The sequence below is a fragment of the Sorex araneus genome, chromosome 2 (assembly GCF_027595985.1).
Source record: "Sorex araneus isolate mSorAra2 chromosome 2, mSorAra2.pri, whole genome shotgun sequence".
Classification (NCBI taxonomy): Eukaryota; Metazoa; Chordata; class Mammalia; order Eulipotyphla; family Soricidae; genus Sorex; species Sorex araneus.
This window is the reverse complement of record NC_073303.1, coordinates 37,329,090-37,347,589: the sequence shown is the minus strand read 5'-3', so window position 1 is coordinate 37,347,589 and position 18,500 is coordinate 37,329,090. Positions and strand designations below refer to the sequence as shown.

Here is an 18,500-nt window from a genome sequence, read left to right as displayed (position 1 = left end):
CTGTGTAATCAAACCCAGGCTTTTTGTTTGCTTGGTTTTCCTTTGGGGACCACACTTGGCGCTGCTCAGGGCTTACTCCAGACTCTGTGCTCGGGGGTCACTCCTGATAGGGCTCAGGAGATCCTAGGGGATGTCCGCTGCGGACAAGGCCGGCCCCTATACACTGTGTTTAAGATTCCCTCCCCGACCGCCTTCCTGCACTGCTGCTGTGATGCGCATGGCTGCGTGCACGGCAACGGGGCTGCCGCGGGGGTCTGCGACGCTCCCATCTTGTATCCTCCTGTTCCTGCCCCAGTGCACTGCGCCCTGGCGCAGCTCGCCTGTGCACCTCGCGGGGGTCGCTGCGGTGCCGCCGCATGCTCACCAGGGGGCGCACTCCCGCAGGGCCGCTCACACATGCCTGGCTGAGGCAAGGCAGGGCAGGACCTCAGGTGCTGGGGGCGCAGCAGGAGGGCTGGCAGTGGGCAGCGGGCAGATGGGGGCTGCCGGACGGTGTGGGCAGGGGCACCTTAACGGTTCTCTGCAATTCTGGACTCATGTTTCCACGGCAGGCGCTCTGAGCATTCCCGCAAGCTCTGCATTCAGGAATTACCCCTGGCGGTGCTCAAGGGACCATATGCGATCCTGGAAATCGAACCCGGGTCGGCCTCGTGAAAGGCAAACACCCTACCCGCTGTGCTATCGCTCCAGCCCCTCCTCCTATTTCTTGAATCCCTCTGCCCATCCCGTCCAGCTGTCCCCTCTGCAGGCAGGTCTCCCCAGGCCACCACCGTGAACCATCGGCTCCATCTCCATTGGGAGGGTGGTGCTCAGGGGCGCCCCTGGCGGGGTGGGGGATGCTGTGCACTGCCCTGGCCTCTGGGCTGGCCTCCCCACACCCAGGTTGCCAATGCGCTCCCACCCCGCGTCTCTGCAGGTGGCCAGCAGGGGCCGAGCACTGGGGAATGGGCAGCTTCCCTGCCCGCGTGTCCCTCCCCTCCTAGCTGCTGAGGACCACAGAGTGCGACTGAAAGAAAACCCGGCGCTCCTCCACCTCCGGGGGACCGACAGGGTCCCCCAAACAGGAGCTGCAGTGTCAGACAGCAAATCCTCAAGGCTGTGGAGGCCCAGCCCGAGCTGGACACAGAGGCCAGCCTGTGAGCATGCGCCACGAGCCCAGAGGGCCCCACACGCACAAAACACAGCACTGGAGGGGCTGGGGTCCTGATCTCACACTGCCAGGGGCACCGAGGGCCACAAAGAGAGGCCTGACCCCAATCAGCACGGGCAAAAGAAGATGTGGGAGGGGCTGGAGCGATAGCAGGGGTAGGGCATTTGCCTTGAACAAGGCTGACCCGGTTCGATTCCCAGCATCCCATATGGTCCCCTGAGCACTGCCAGGAGTAATTCCTGAGTGCAGAGCCAGGAGTAACCCCTGTGCATCGCCGGATGTGACCCAAAAAGAAACAAAATAATGTGGGAGCACCACAGGCCACCTCAACTAAGAGCGCAACCCCTGACAAGTGTGAGTATGAACACTACCACCAAGGGAGCACGGACCTCGGGGAGCACCCTGCCAGGAGTCATCCCTGAGCGCAGAGTCAGGTGGGCCACACACACCCTCCCCCCAAAGAACAGTTTCTTTAGGAAACGCTACTTGTAGCTCCTGTGGACGTTTGGGGGCCATACCTGGTCATGCTGAGAGACCACAGACCAGGGATCGAACCCAAATCTCCCACATGAGGGGCCTGTGCTCCAGCCCTTGGCATCAGCTCTCTGCCCCCTCCAGGAGATTCTAAGACGGAAACGGGCCCCAGAGCTGCTGGGCAAGCCCAACCCGGTAGCCAGCAGGGATCGGGCCGCCTCCAGGGCTCCAAATCTGGGCCTGTGGCTCTTCCCGGAACTCCTGTAATCTCAAGTATGTGGGGGAGGGCCGTTTCCTGGCTCACTGGCTTTTTGGGGTCCCCCAGTGGAAGGCAGCCAACACCCTCTCCTCCTTGTCCTTCCCCGACTCCAGAACTCACCCAGGGGACAGCGACTGACTCAGACACTTCCTGTTTACTTGGCCACAGTGACAAGGGGGTGGACACAGGGGCTGATGACCAAAGGGGGGCGGTGGAGAGAAGCACGGCGGGGCTGTGAGGCCAGCCTCCCTCCAGCCACACGGCACCAGCTTCTGGTTTCTGGGGTCCTAGGGGTGTCCTGGGGGTCGGGTCAGCAAAGGCAGGAGGAGTCTGGGCAGCTTTCCTTGAAGTGCACCGGCTGGGCTGAGGGAGACAATGGCTCACCCTGAACCAAATGCTGGACAGCAGGTGAGGGGGAGACCTTGGGTCAGAACCTGGGGTACCTGCACACCCTGCCATTCGTTGCTGTTAGACCCAAACAAGCCCAGGTCCCTCTGAGCCCTGCCACATTCCGATGCCACATGACACCCTGTGTGTGGAGCATATGTGCAACCTGAGAGTGCCAGAGCATGTGTGCAACCTCAGAGAGCCAGCATGCCTGTGAAACCGCCGAGAGCCAGCATGCCTGTGCAACCTCAGAGAGCCAGCATGCCTGTGCAACCCCAGAGAGCCAGCATGCCTGTGCAACCTCAGAGAGCCAGCATGCCTGTGCAACCTCAGAGAGCCAGCATGCCTGTGCAACCTCAGAGAGCCAGCATGCCTGTGCAACCTCAGAGAGCCAGCATGCCTGTGCAACCTCAGAGAGCCAGCATGCCTGTGCAACCGCGGAGAGCCAGCATGCCTGTGCAACCTCAGAGAGCCAGCATGCCTGTGCAACCTCGGAGAGCCAGCATGCCTGTGCAACCGCCGAGAGCTAGCATGTATGTGCCACAACGTTCACCTCAGTAAAAACTGTCACTACAAAGGGAATTCTTAATGCAGGAATAATTTTATGTTTTAGCATGTGTTGTAAGAAGAAATATGAAATAAACTATTTTATGCTGCTAAGTGGGCATGCTTAAGGGATGGGGACTTTGGTGGAGGGAAGGTTACTCTGGTGGTACAATTGGTGTGGAACATTGTATTGAAACAACTGTTGAAACAACTGTATGATGAACAACTTTGGAAATCATGGTGTACAAAAAAATAAATTGTGCAAAGTTTAAAAAAATTATTCCAAGGATTAATTGGTACATGGAACCAGATTCAATCTGACACCACATGGTCCTCAGAGCACCTCCAGGTGTGGCACCGGAGACCCCGGAGCTCTCTCAGAGGCCTCCTGAGCACTGCTCAGGAGTCTCCACCCCAAAATTAGAAGAGAAAGGGAAAAAAATGGTTCCAACAATAAATGGAGCTGTGAAAGAGTAGATCCTTTACCTTTACATTTTTCAAGTATTTATCTTCTCTGTCTCATCAGAAGATAGCTGAATTTTTTTTCTGCCTTTAATCTGTTGTATGGTTTGATGTATATGGAAAAATATTAAACTTTATACAAATACATAGGAATTATATATTTAACAATTGTGATAGATAATTGCGAACAGTCAGCTGTGATAACAATGAGAGAGTCACTTGAAAGGAAAGCACTGGTTGCCTCAGGAAACAGGGTACATGGATATTGGGGACCTTAAACCTTGTAGAAGCATTAGACTTTTGAATCTACTTTTTTTCCATTTGGTAAAAATAAAACACCAGTTTAGAAAATGAGATATGAACTAAAAACTGCTGCTGTTGGGGAGAATTAAAGGGTGGACATGGTCAGCAGAGATGCAGGCTCCCTTGGGTGAACCCTGGGCTCCATCCGGGGACCCAGTACAGGAGACTTGTGACAGCAGGTGGAAGACATGGGGCTGGCATTGGGGTATTTTTGAAGCTTTTATTTAGACTTATTTAGCATCTTTTCCAGGCCCCAATCCTGTGCAAGCAGAGGGGCCTTTAGACAGGGCGGGACCATTGCTGTCCTGCCCCTCACTGGGGGAAAGAGCATCCAGGGCCTGGTGTGGGGAGTGGGGAGATGATGGGGCTGTTCTCCCCTGAAACCCTGTTTATTCTGGGGAAAGCGCTATAGGGACCAGACAGAAAAAAGCGCTATAGGGCTAGTGGGTAAGGCACTTACCTCGCATACTACTCACCAGGGCTTTATCCCCGACACTCTGTATGGTCACCTGAGCACTGACTGGACTCATCCTTGAGCACAGCCAGGTGAGCCCAAAAACCAAAGAAATAAATACAAAGTGAAATGAACCCACCCCCTGAGTATGGGATCGGGAAGGAGCTTACTGCTTGGCACAGGGAGTTGGAAGTGGGACTCAGTTCTCTGGAAGTGGGAGAGTGACTGACTGGGAAATGGCCTGTGGGAGAGCAGGGCTGGACTCTGCTGGGCTTGGTCCACATGGGTGTCAGGAGAGGACATGGAACAGACTAGAGGAAAGTGCTACAAAGTAGCCTCTGAGATAAGGGCTCAGTCACTGTTACTAAGGATACACAGACCACATCTCAAGACGATGTTACCTGTGGAGTCTCTATAGGGTATCTCCCCCTTTTGCTGTTTGGTCTTTTGAGGGTGGGGTACCTCACCCTACAGTAGAGTCAAACTGTCAATGTCATCAAAACAAGGAACATGAGAAGCTGTCACAGAGAGGTGACTGGGACTAATGTGGATCCTCTATGGCACCCTAAAACCTTAAAAGGATGTGAGAAAAATGAATAGTATCAAAATATGGAGTTTAGTGAAAAAGCATCACTGTTGCTTCTTCGGCCACAATATTGGTCCACAGTAATGTGAGATGTAACATTAGTGGAAATTGTGAGCGATATACGGGGACTCTGTGCCACCTTTCCATGTTTTATGTAAGTCTAACAGTACTTGAAAACATTTTTTAGTCATTTAAAATACCCGTGGCATATTCCAAAGGCCAAAAACAGTCACGATAGGTCTCATCCCCCTGGCCCTAAAAGACCCTCCACTCGTCGGGAAAGATAAGTAAGGAGAGGGTGCTAAAATCTGAGAGCAGGAAGGAATGAGAGCTGGGAGGAGGTGGAGGAGGAGGAGGAGAGGAGGAGAGGAGGAGGAAAGGAGAGGTAGAAGAGGAAGAGGAAGAAGAGGAAGAAAAGGAAGAAGAGAAGAAGGAAGAGAGGGTTACTGGTGCCCTCTCGAGTAAATCAATGACCAGGAGGATGGTAGTGATGATAGTGATACATATATATATATATATATATATATATATATATATATATATATATATATATATATATATACCCTCCAGGGGAGATGCTCAAAGTGCTGGAGCACCAGTTTTGCATGTCAAGATCCTGGTGTCCAATCCCCAGAACTGCAAGTTGTTCCAAGTACCACTAGGTGTCGCTCTCCGCCACTCACCAAATCATGGGATTGGGAGCGAGATTTTGATGAGAATTAGAGCTCTCAGGCCAACTAGCTTTAGACCAAAGATTCTCTGCTCCATAGCAGGAAGCTTACCACAGTGGGGGGCTGGGAAGGACGTGTGGTTATGACAGAGAAGGGGTGACTATGACAATGATAGTGGGAAATGCTCACTGTGGACAAGACCTGAGTGCTGAAAATGGAAAAATGATTGTGCATTGTGAACCACAGTGTTTAGGGACTGGAGCAATCACAGAACCATAAGGGATTTGCCTTGCATGTGTCTGACCCATGTTTGATCCATGGTACCCCATATGGAACCCCAAGCACCACCAGGAGTAGTTTCTGAGTGTAGAGTCAAGAGTAACCCCTGAGCATCGCTGGGTATGACCCAATCCCCAGCCCCCCAAAAACAAACAAACAAACCACAGTGCCTAAAAGATTCAGATATCAGACGTGATCGACTGCGTTCAGGATGGTATAATGCCAAATGGTGATGGTGGTGGGCAGGTGGGTGTCTGCCATAGAGGCAGGCTGGGGATGGTGCAGGTTGGAAATTGGTCCTTTGGTATTGGGAAAGAAGATGAAGAGGGCAGAGGAGGAGGAGGAGGAGGAGGAGGAGGAGGAAGAAGAAAAAGAAGAAGAAGAAGAAGGAGGAGGAGGAGGAGGAGGAGGAGGAGGAGGAGGAGGAGGAGGAGGAGGAGGAGAAGAAGAAGAAGAAGAAGAAGAAGAAGAAGAAGAAGAAGAAGAAGAAGAAGAAGAAGAAGAAGAAGAAGGAGGAGGAGGAGGAGGAGGAGGAGGAGGAGGAGGAGAAGGAAGAGGAAGAGGAGGAGGAGGTGGAGGAGGAGGAGGTGGAGGAGGAGGAAGAGGTGGAGGAGGAGGAAGAGGTGGAGGAGGAGGAAGAGGTGGAGGAGGAGGAGGAGGTGGAGAGGAGAGGAGCAGAGGAGAGGAGGAGGAAAGGAGAGGTAGAAGAGGAAAAGGAAGAAGAGGAAGAAAAGGAGGAAGAGGAGAAGGAGGATGAGAGAGGATGAAAAAGAGAAGAAAAAAGAAAAGAAAGAGCAAGAAGCACCGACTTTATGTGAGGAAGTCCTGAATTCTGTTCCTGGAATTGCAAAAAGCAATGAACTAAAAAAAAATTAAAACTAACTAACCAAATTAATAAAAAAACAAACCAAACAATAGTCCAAAAAAAGGACTCAGGGTTTACATGTGGCAACCAAGAGCTGCCGTCTATAGTTTGTCAAGCGAAGGAGATGATGCATTCAAAAGAAGTATAATTTAGTAAGTGCCTTAAAATAGAGTGAAATAAAATTGACTATTTTTTAAGAATATTCATGTTTTTATTGTGAGAAAGGAAATAATAGTATTTTTTTAAAATATTTTAATTGAATCACCATGTGGAAAGTTACAAAGCTTTCAGGCTTAAGTCTGAGTTATACAATGCTCAAACTCCCATCCCTTCACCAGTGTGCCTATTCCACCATCAGGAACCCGAGTATACCCCCTCCACCACCACCCCCCCCAAAGTGTAGCTGATAAATTTCACTTTACTTTTCTCTTTACTTTGATTACATTCAATATTTCAACAAAAAACTCACTATTATTGTTTGGAATTCCCCCCTGCACAGTAGACCTGTTGAAAAGGAAGCATTTGATAATTTCTTTTCCATTGCTGACAATGAGGAGATATGAGGTCTTGATATGAGGTTTTGGATTTCTGTATTTTAGTCACTAAGTCCAGGGAAATTTCTGCCAGAAATTGCATCACTGCAAGCTCGTACCTCCCTTTTGTGGTCGTCATAAGATGGTGGCCGGGGCTCAGTCACAGTCTAGAGACATTTCTGCAAGAAGCTGCTGGTGCCCAAAGTAGTTTATCTGGCCTCCAGGGCCATGGTCATACAGCAGTGGAGAGCTAAAATCAACTATTTTAATAAAAAAAATCACCTTAGTGATTCTACAAAAGAACTGCATCATCTCAATGGGTCCAAATCCACGGCTCCTGAAACTTTGCACACACCCACACAACATTCCATTACACAAATGACAACCCCAGGGTCTTTTTGGAATGGGGTGAATTAAATTCGCCTCCCTTACAGCTTGTATCAATAGCCTCCACACACAAACTTTTTTCTCATTTATTTATTTTTAAAAATTGAATTGCAATGATATATATATTTGCAAAGTTCTTCACGATTAGATTTCAGTCATATAATATTCCAACACCCGTCCCTTCACCAGTGTACTTTTTCCACCACCAATGATTCCAGTTTTCTATTGACCTCCCACCCAATCCCACTGATCACAGATGAAATATAGGTCCCAGGGTCCCCATACTTTCTTCTACTTCTGCTTCTAGGCAGGAAGGCGCCTTCTCCTGGGAACCAGCCCTGGATTCTCCATCCCTAGTGTGTGGGGAGGGGTCAGGAAGTGTCCAGGGTCCTGGCTAGTGAGATGGGGTTGGGGTTCCTGGAGAAGTGAGGAAAGGCAGTAAGACATCATGGGATGGGACCCAGAGCAGCCTGGGTGGGTAGCAGAGAGGTAAGGGTTAGGGTCAGTGTGTAGACAACTGGATAGGGGCGTAGGCTGAGGGGAGGAGTAGTGGGTGTCTGGGGAGTGGAGAGTCTCTACTTTCACCGGGGAGGTGGTCAGAGAGATGCGGACTCTGTGACTGACCAGGAATATTAAGTTGTAGGCATTTTTCTGTCATTTCAGAGATGTTCCCACTGTCTCTGTCTCTCTCTCTCTCTGTCTCTCTCTCTCACACACAAACACACACACTGAGAGAAGGAAACAGGAGACGAACAGGGGCAGATGGATAAGGGGTCTTGCTCCTTCCAGACCCAGAACACCCAGGAGAGGGAGGACAAGGCCTGTGTGCCCTGGGGGCCCAGTTCTGGTTCCTGATTCTGGGGCGCACAGTCGGACTTTACAAGGGGGTCGGGGTTCATCCCAGCTCACAGTTCTGGGCATCTGGCTGGTCATTCTGGCGTATTGTTGGAAGATTTTTTGTATCACAATTTAAATATATCACATTAATTTTTTTCTGTCCCTATTGATTCAAAGGAGGAACCCACCAGATTCATCCTGTATTTACCACTCTAAGACAAATTACTCTCAAGCTTCCCGCCCGGGGGGAGATGGACTAACAAAGACTCACTGTCACTGTGTGGGAGGCCCCTGTGGCTTGTGGCTCCGACTCTGGGTCTCTGGCAGGAAGGGTCTGCTTCAGAGTGTCACAGCTCATCCATGTGCCGCTGGAGACAAGCCTCAGTTCCCTACAACGTGGGTGTCCTCAGCTGTGTCCACACTACGTGGTGACTGATCTCCATGAGTGCCCAGGAGTGTAGGCCAGGCAGGGCCCACAGGGCTCGTCAGCCTTCTGGGAGCTGCACATCCCCTGGCTTTGTTCTGTCCACGGGGAGTGAGCCCGCAAGTCCAGCCACCTCGGGCGAGGGGATTGTCTCCACTCTCAGGGGCAAAGGGTGTGGGGAGTATTGACAGCCTCCACACTCGCCATGACCACAAATCATTTGTATTTTTCTACACACTGTTTCATCTGGGGTGACCCAGAGGGGGGCATGTGAGACCCCTCCCCGCCCCAAGGCACCCAGCGCCGGCAGCCAAAAACCTCCAGCACCCAACAGCTGTCCTGTGCACGGCAGCTCTGCACATGCTCAGGCCGAGCCTCACCCAAGAGTGAACCTATTCCTGGACCTCGTGACACTCCATAAGACACACCCTCCCCGCACTCCAAGGGGACCGCACACACTTTACGGGTGTAAAGTAGGAGGTGACCAAACTAAGAGGTATTTAATTTTTTACAGATTTATAAAAGGTCGTAATGACCCTGGGTGAAATACAACAATCTTTATACCCTTTCCTCTTAGGATAATTTTTTGTAGCATTTTCAGTGGTTTTTCATAACAAACAATACAAAATATATTATTTCGGTGCTGCTTGGGGCAGAGATCGGGGTTCAAGTTGGAAACATCTGAAATATGGTGGTGGAAAGTTGTAATGATTGTGATATTGGTGTTCGAATATCAAATGTAATTAAATATTGTCACTACTTTCTACAATAAAAAATTTAAAAAAAAAAGAAAATTTGGCATCCACTGTTTGCACTGATAGGAAATCCACCTAGGAAATAGATTCAGATGTTTTCCTGCTGCTGGGCTCATACCAACCTCCTCATTCTAATGGCCGGACCCCACACCCCACACAGAGAAAGACACAGGATCTCCAATCACAGATTGCATTGCATTTTTCTTCCCAGAAGATAAGGGCATTAAGGATAATTAAGCATGTATTTTAAGCACCACACCACTGGAGGTGCTCTCTGGCGAATGACTCAGTGATTCCCCATCTAGCTGAACCCCAGGACTGCTTTGGGCTTGTTGCATACTCAGGCCTCTCCCAAGTCTCTGTCAGCATGTGGGGTCTGGAGCGCAGGTGTCACTTATTTACCAGGGCCCACCTGGGGACAGGGGCAGTGAGGCATGGTCATATGTGTTCTGGTTTACATTCTTCCAGATAAATGGGTCTGAGACCAGCAGCCTCACCTGCAACCTTACCATTATTTTTTAAATTTTATTTTCATAAAGTTGTTCACAATAATTAATGACACTCAATATTTCAACATCAATCCCACCACCATTACACCTTCCTACCACCATTATTTCGAATTTTCTCACCACCACTCAAGCCTGCCCCACAGGCAGATGCTAGATAATTTATTTTGTATTGCTTGTTATGAATATCATGAAATGTCTCCTGAAATTCTAAAATTTTAAACCATCAGTGTCCAGAGAAATCTCTGCAATGAGCTGCTCGATTCTGAGATTCATTTGTGATTCTCTGGATCATGGCCATTAATGTGCTTAAATGGCACCCAGAGGCAGTTTGTGGGTGTGACAGCCAGGACCCCATAGGGGCGGGGAGATGGGAAGGAGCCGCCTGTTCTGATCCCTTGAGGCCTGGAATTTTCAGTCACTGGTTCCACATACCTGGGGTTTTTTTTTGTTTGTTTAGTGTTCTGTAGGTTTTTGGCCACCGGGTTCATAGGGGCATGTGGAGGGACAATGCCTGCTCCCATCTGAAGCACCAGGAGAAATGGGCCTGGAGCAAGGTCTGGAGGCATCTCTGCATCGAGCTGCTTGGTTCTGAGATTCATTTCTGAGTCTCCAGCCATATTAAAACCCAGACTTTCCTCCATGTCAGACTCTCTGGGACTTCAGAAACCATCCAGGTGACGCCTCAGCTCACTGGCATTTGTGGCTCCGTATCTCTGTGCCTTCCACACAGTGAGTATCACATCTGTGAGGTCTGGTCAGATCGCCTCGCTTGGGGGTTTCAGGATTTCATCTTTGTGTTTCTCTTTAGTCATCATTCTTGGGATGTTGGATAACATTTTGCTGCTCCCGCAGGGAGCTTAAGGTTTATTGAGCCAGTCCTGCAACAGAGCCACTGAGGCACAACTAATAATCCTATATTGCTTTTCTCTTTCCTTCATGTCATTTGTATGGCTTACTTAGAAATATCCTTTCTGTATAGACACAAGAAGAGAATTGATGCAATGCTATGTAACATGTAGTTAATTGACTCCAAAATAATATTTACTCCTGGGCATCCTTATTTCCTTGACTTAAGCCTCAGTTGCCCTTAGTTCCTAGCACTTCAAGAGCATGACTGATGGACCCAGGGCAAGTTGTGAGCTACCCTGGCATCCTAATGAGTCAGGCCAAGCGCCATAATACTTAACTCTAAGTTAAGAGCACAGTCATGGATAAACTCTGTCATGACCCAAAAAAGGTAACTGAATAAGGACCCTGCTAGGGTTAGGAAGACTAACCTGGCCTGGGGACTGTGGTCTGGAATATATAGTGAGAGGTCCCCAGGAAGAGCCAAACTTTGAGCTTGATATCTCTTACTGTGCTTATACAAAATGACATTGCTAGAAATATTATAAGAAGTAAATTTACTAGGACTATTTAAGTGGATTGGAGGTGCTGGACCAGTTCATTGTATTCCTCGTCCATGTTGTCAACGATGGCATCTTCCCATATTACCACAAAAGTGCCAAAGAGCTCCCAGTTGGTGGTTGTTCTGGGAGTTCTCTTCTTAAACTTTGCAGTCCTTTCTCCCTGCTCCGTAAATAGAATTTCACACAGAGGAGACAGTGGTCTGATCCCATTTGGAATTTTAAGACAACAGCGACATCGGTCCGCCAAAACTGTCAATTGAATATGATGTGGTCAATTTCACTGTGGAACTGTCCACCGGGAGACTCTCATGTTCAACATTTAGAATCGGCCTTCTGGAACTGTAAGTTACCATGGAAGGTCTTGGTCGACATGATGAACTCAGACAGTCTTTCACCCTGTTCATTCCATTCTAGGCCATGGGTCTTGATGTGGAGTTCTTCCTGCGACCTTCTCAATCTTATCTTGACATTAAAATCACTGACAATGGCCTTGTAGAAGGTGTGGTCTTCTTTATAAAACTTCTCCAGCTCCACGGTCAGACTTTGACTATGAGTGTGGAAAGGTCGGACTGCAGCTGAATCTCACGAAGACAATGCTCATGAGAAACGGACTAGTTCCTGATGTTCCATTTGCTCTAACAGAACGAACATCTCGGAATGTAGCAGTTATGTGTACCTAGGTCAAGAACTCGATTTGACGAAAAACTCGGTGCTAGAACTGTGCAGGTGGAAGAGAGCAGATTCCTTCTCTCACTTGAGTGAAATGTGATACTCTAGCATAGCTCTTTCGATTCTTCTTTTGGACACTCGAGTAGCATTCTCATTCTCCTAGTAATCTAGAGTAATCTCCTTAGATGAGATTTTGTCCTTGCATTGATCTCCTGGAGGAGTGGCCTTACCTCTCTTTTTTGATTTGTTGATTGTCAACCCTACCTTTGTAGCCCCACCCTACACGATTCTTATATAAACTATGTTGTAAAGGGCTGGGGGTGGGGGTCAGAAGGCAAACAAAGGAGAAAAGTTACAAGGTCGTCAGTGATCAGCAGGTGACAAAGCTAAGAGGAGACAAAGTTACAAAGTGACAAGTTTACTAGGTTGGAAGGAGAAAGGAGAAGACAATGGCAGCAGACTAGAGACCAGGAGACAGAGAGACAGAGACTGAAGGAGAAGACAACAGCACTGACGGGAGACAGAAGACTTATGAGACAGAGTACAACGGCACGATCAGAAGACAGAGGACTTAAGAAAAAGCACAATGGCCCACATAGAAACAGAGCACAAAGGAAGAAGATAGAAAGAAGCACAGCAACGAAGAGAAGACAAGAAGACGAGGATGAAAACCGAGACTTTGGAGACTAGAGGTCTGAGAAGAGACTAGGATGATGGAACTCTGATGACCAAGACTATGGCCAGAACAATGACTATGATTGAGCCATAAAGGGAGAGATCTGATGACGCTGGGGAGTCTGCCCATCACCAATCTTTCAACCCTCGTCCCAGAAGGCTCCTAGGGAGGCCACTTCTGGTTCACCAAAAGCCGCCCCTGTGTCCTGCCTGCGCCCAGCTAAGCATGAGCCTGCCTTTGCCACAGCCCACCATTTCTCACTTCTTATGTATATATTATGTGTTGTTGAGTTGTGATTGGCATGAGACGAATAAAAAACTCAACAGGGGTGTCCTCATATGTTTTACAAGGTTTAAATATCACTGTTGCAGTAAGTTACCCCAGCCCAGACATCCTACCTGAATCCAGACTTGTCTGTTCAAGTGCCAACATCACCTGGATTTCTGACAGGTCTCAGCTGTCACCCTCCTAACCTAGATCCTCTGGTGTCATTGCCTTAGTGAGCTTCTTCCAGAATCTTTCTTGACCCCAGTGAAAGCACCCATACTTCCACTTGCACATCCTGACATATGGGGTTTGAACCTGACTCCTGTCTCCTAACCCAAATTCCATACATTAGGAAATGCTGTAAAGGAAATATGGAAGGATGTGAGGGACTGTCCATGTGGGTGTCTGGTGCCAGGCAGGAAATGTCAGTGTAAATGCACCAGGGCAGGCACAAGCTATGAAGTCCAGCTTCACATGCCTGCAGCATCCAGTCACTTCCATTCCTTCACTTGATCACACCCCAAAGCCCCCAACATCTCTACCCTGGAATCTGCACCAGTTTCCCAGTTCCTGCAGCTCACTGTCCCCTCACCTGTCCATCTGCACAGCAGCCACACTGGTGACCCAGAGACAATCGCACCAGGCTGAATTTTCATTCAAACCTGCCTGGAGCTGACCCTCTTAGATGAAAGTCAAATCCTCCAGAGTCATGGCAGCCTCTGACCTGGGGGCACCAGGACCTCACCTCAGTGACTGCTTCAGCCACACCGCTGCCTCCTTTTCCCTAACACAGATTCGCGCCTGCCCTGGTGCATTTACATTGACATTTCCTGCCCGTCACCAGACACCCAGACAGTCCCTCACATCCTTCCATATTTCCTCAAAGTCACCATCCTATGGAGCCACACTGACTGGGCAAGGAAAACAGTCACAGTCCCTGTCCCCACACACTTATAAGTACATCCTGTTTCCCCCAGAAATTACCAATTTCAAAGCAGGACACTTGCAACGGTTATTATATTTTCAGTGTAAGTCTCTCCCTTCCTACTAAATCTCAAAGGCTGGTAAGTTTTGCCTGACTTTCATTCTCTGTTGTTTAATAGACCCCAAAATATCATCCCCATATCTGGCACCATGGGTAGATGATAAGTGTAGACCATGGTAGAGACACTGTCGTATTCATGTGGCCTCAACCGACATGCCATGCTGTGGCAGCTACAATGTCTAGTCCGAATGACATCAATGTCACCTCCACTTTTCTCACAAATGCTTCTCATTTTACCTCCCTCCCACACTGGCACCCCACAGTACACAGCACTTTCTCTGTTAGGAAAAGAGGAGCTTGGGCTCACAGATCCCATTTCCTAACCCCTAAGTTTGAAGGTAACTGAGAGTAGTTTATAAATCCATGAACTTAGATCACAGACAGCGCTGAGACTCCTAGAGCTTTAGGGTTGGTGGGTGGGAGGCCTGAATTCCAACATGGCAAGTCTGAACACTGGTCTCCTGATACTACAGACACTCCTGTGTGCAGGGGCCATGCTAGGCCTTGAGGGGTCAGTGAGAGGCAAATGCCTCCTGATGCTCAGAGATGGGGACACACACTGAGAGAATGAGCTGTGAATGTGTGTACAAGAGAACAGGCGCCTCCTGCACAGAAACAACAAATAAACACCCAGATGGAGCTGAGGAGCAGATGCAGGCCTGAGCCTAGACTGACCAGCACAGAAGTCCTCGCTGCTCACGGTCCTGGGACAGGATGAAGCCGGGTGTGACCTGAGTCACTGTGATCAAGGGCCTGTGGGATGAGGTGCTACTGAGGGACCAGGACAAGGAGCAGGAGAAATGACTCAGACAGATGAATGACCACATCAAGCCCACAATGACTGAGACAGAGACAGACTGGGCACACCTCTGTCCCCTCCCATTCCCTCATAGCCTCTCTGGTCACAGGTGGGACAGACTAAAATCAAAACAGAAAACACAGGAAGATATCTAGATTTTTTTATCTCAATTAGAGAGAGGGATTTCTTTTATTAACCACTCAACCCCACAAAACAGGAATTATAAAAATGCCAATCAGATGCTGATTTCAGTAAGGGAGAAACATTCTTGAAAACAAGAAGCTAACACAGATGGAGACGGCTGAGTCCTGTCTCTGCTGGCACAGCCCAGAGCATCAGGGAAGAGAACGCAGGTCAGTGTGGAGGGCCCAGTGGGCAGGGGTGGGCCAGTCTCCCCCCTCACAGTATGTTACAGGACACAGACATATTCAGGTCCTGGGGCAGAAGGAGAATCAGCAGTTCTTTACTCAAAATTTTGAAATGTGATGAAACACAGTGGGGCAGCTCTCTCACACTATGAGAGAAAAGAATGAAGACTCAGGTGAGTGACAGAAGTGGAGACATCCTGAGCAAGCTCCCACATCCCTCTCAAAGAACCCCCAAACCCAGTCTAGTTCCTCTGGCTAATCCCACACACTAGGGTTCAAGAGAGACTCATCAGAGCCCTGGGAACTGTCGCTGTCTGGGGAGGAAAAAACAGGCCAAGGTCAGAGCCCCAGGGGGTGGGACTAGAGGAGGAACTAGGGGTGCAGGAGCTCCTTGGGCTCCGGTCTCTGTCCCCAGGATTCCAGGGCCCCAGCCCTGCCCACATTTACTTGCAGCCTGAGTGTACTGTCCTCCTTCCTCACCTGTGGGAAGGAAACACCCCAGAGAAGAGCGGGGAGAGCACTGGGTCCTGAGGCCACAGAGCAGCTCTCTAGTCCCGGAAACCCTAGGAAGCATCAGAACTCTGAAGACTGAGGGCAAGACCAGGAAACATGCAGGAAGGAGACGATCCAGGACTGACCAGTCTCTCCTGGCAGTCTGTGCTCACAGGGACAGTCCCAGTGACCTGGGACCCTGGGAACCAGGTTCATCCCCAGCTTATGGAGGTGAAAGTGTCTTTCCTGAGCAAACCTGAGAGCGGCAAACACAGGGGAGTGTGAGCAACAGCACAGGGGCAGGTGGTGCTTCCGCTAATGAGGCAGGAGAGCTAATATGGGGGGAGACCCCCAAAGTGGGACAAAACTCAAGACTTGCCATTAAGGACAGATACCCCCCCAACCACCCACCATCTTACCTGAGCGCTTCCTCCTGCTGATCACAGCTGCCAACACAGCTCCAGTGACCACAGCCCTGAGGAGAGCCAGGCCGACAATGATGCCCAAAGTGAGGTTGGTGGGCTGAGAAGGGGGCTCTGGGAAGGGAGGAAGGAGAGGGTCTGACCCCAGCCCCAGCCTGACCCACAACAGTACCCCAGAGGGGCCAACCTTGATTCCCTGAGAACAGGCTCTGTGCCCCTCCCCCTCCTCACCCCATCTCAGGGTGACAGGCTCCGGCAGCCCCTGGTGCTGCACACGGCACTGTATCTCTGCTCCTCTCCAGAAGGCACCAGCACAGCCGCCCACTTCTGGAAGGTTCCATCCCCTGAAGGCCTGGTCTCCACCAGCTCTGTGTCCTGGGTCAGGTCCTCCCCATCACGCTGCCAGGTCAGGGTGATGTCGGCAGGGTAGAAGCCCAGGGCCCAGCACCTCAGGGTGACCTCCCGGTCAGAGAAGGGGTGGTGCGTGATGTGGCTTCTGGGGGCTTCTGAGGAGGAACAATGAGAAAATTCAAACCTTGCGTCACTTCCACGATAGGTTGAACAGGATAATTGGTTTCGAACAGAAGATAAAAATTCAGACACAAAGTTGGCTGGAGAAACTGGATAAAATCCTAATTCCTTGGAAACTTCTAGAACAGGGTTTGGGAAGGAGGTTCGGGTCTCTCAGGAGACACTGACTCTGTCCTGCCCTGGGTGGAGGGTGAGTGACTGAGAGAAGCAGGAGTCAAAGCTGAGACCTGAGAGAGTTCACAGGTGGCTGCCGGGTACCAGGGAAGCCATATTCGTTATTTCAGACAAGTTCGCCCCTCCCCCCATGCTCCCACACTGAGAAACTTCTCAGCCCTGTGCACACAGGGTGGCCTGAGGGGAGGGCGGGTCTCTGTGGTACAGAACATGGAAACCAGGCGGGGCCGTCCCTCTCCTGACTGAAGAAGGGGCGCTGTTCGGACACTGAACCCCACTTTGTACCCCGTTGTGGGGAGTCGACCCTCCCCCTGGTGGTCAGGGGTCGTCAACACCGGGACCCGGTACCTGCGCGCAGCAGCGTGTCCTTCCCGTGCTCCAGGTATCTGAGGAGCGACTGCACGCACCTGCCCTCCAGGTAGTTCCTCTCATACTCAGCCTGACCCGCCTGCTCCCACTTGCGCTGGGTTCTCCAAGCCTGCGTGCCCGCCGCCGCCGTCCAGGAGCGCAGGTCCTCGTTCAGGGCGAGGTAGTCGGCGCCGTCGTAGGCGTCTTGACTGTACCCGCGCAGGAGGCGCCCGTCGGACCCCACGTCGCACCCGTACATCACCTGGAGGGTGTGAGAGTCTGACCCGCCCGCACAGATTAAGTCAGAACCGAAAACGAAACCGGGGCCCGGTCCCCGCGGCGCCTCCCGGTCAAGGGTCCGGGGCGGGTCCCTCAGCTTCGGGGACGCTCGGACCCGCCTCGGGGCGACCCGGCCCGTCCCCGTGTTGGCTCGACCCTGCCCGGCCGCGCTCACCCGCCTCGCTCTGGTTGTAGTAGCCGCGCAGGGTGTTCAGGTCCACCCGGAAACCCTGTGCGGCGTCCTTGGAGATCCGCGTCTGCTCCTCCCAGTACTCGGGTCCCTCCTGCTCCACCCACGGCGCCCGCGGCTCCATCCTCGGACTCGCCGAGTCGCTGTCGAAGCGCACGAACTGCGTGTCGTCCACGTAGCCGACTTCGATGTAGCGGGGCTCCCCGCCGGGCCGGGACACGGCGGTGTAGAAATACCGCAGGGAGTGGGGGCTTGGGGGAGGGGAAGGGGTGAGACCCGGCCCGACCCGCCCCCCGCGCGCCCCGGGGCCAGGGTGAGGGAAAGGGAGGGGGCTCGGGAGACGGGAAGGGGGGAGGGACCGAGAAGGGCGAGATTTAGGGGCGCGGGGGGAGTTGGTGGTTGGGGGGACAAGGAGGAACATTTGGGGGCATCCGGGCAGGGAATCGGAGAAACTCCTTCTCGGGGTCCTGCACATCAGTGCCTGGCAGTCCCCACCCTTCCCCCCCGCAAGGAACTCCCCTCCCGACCCCGCCCTCACCCGCCCGGGTCTGGGTCAGGTCCAGGGCCCCCGAGAGCAGCAGCAGGAGGGGTCGCAGCTGCCACATACTGAAGGAGGCAGTCGGGTTCGGACTCCCTCGTGAGTTCCCTCAGTTTATAACCGGGAGGGTCGCGGACACTGATTGGCTGTTCTAGACAGCGATGCCCAATGGGAGTGTGGATTGGGGACGCGTCAGAAGTATCCGGACAGAAGGCGTTGACACAGGTTGCAGAGGGAGAAGTGAAACTCTGGGGAGATGAGGAATCCCCAGGCCTGATCTCCCGCCCCCAATACCACCCTGGGGACACTGAGAGCCACACCTGGGACCTGGGACTTCGCCCTCTCACCTGCTCCCTCATCTGATCTTTGTCTCACTGTGTCTCGTGTCCTGGGCTGAGACTTTTCGATTTTC

General features: G+C 51.3%; 1 pseudogene; it reads right to left on the bottom strand.

Annotated features, from left to right (window-relative positions):
* Nucleotides 1-15,369: 15,369 nt before the first annotated feature.
* On the bottom strand, nucleotides 15,370-18,155 carry LOC129401653 (patr class I histocompatibility antigen, A-108 alpha chain-like; annotated as a pseudogene).
* Between the last annotated feature and the right edge of the window lie 345 nt (nucleotides 18,156-18,500).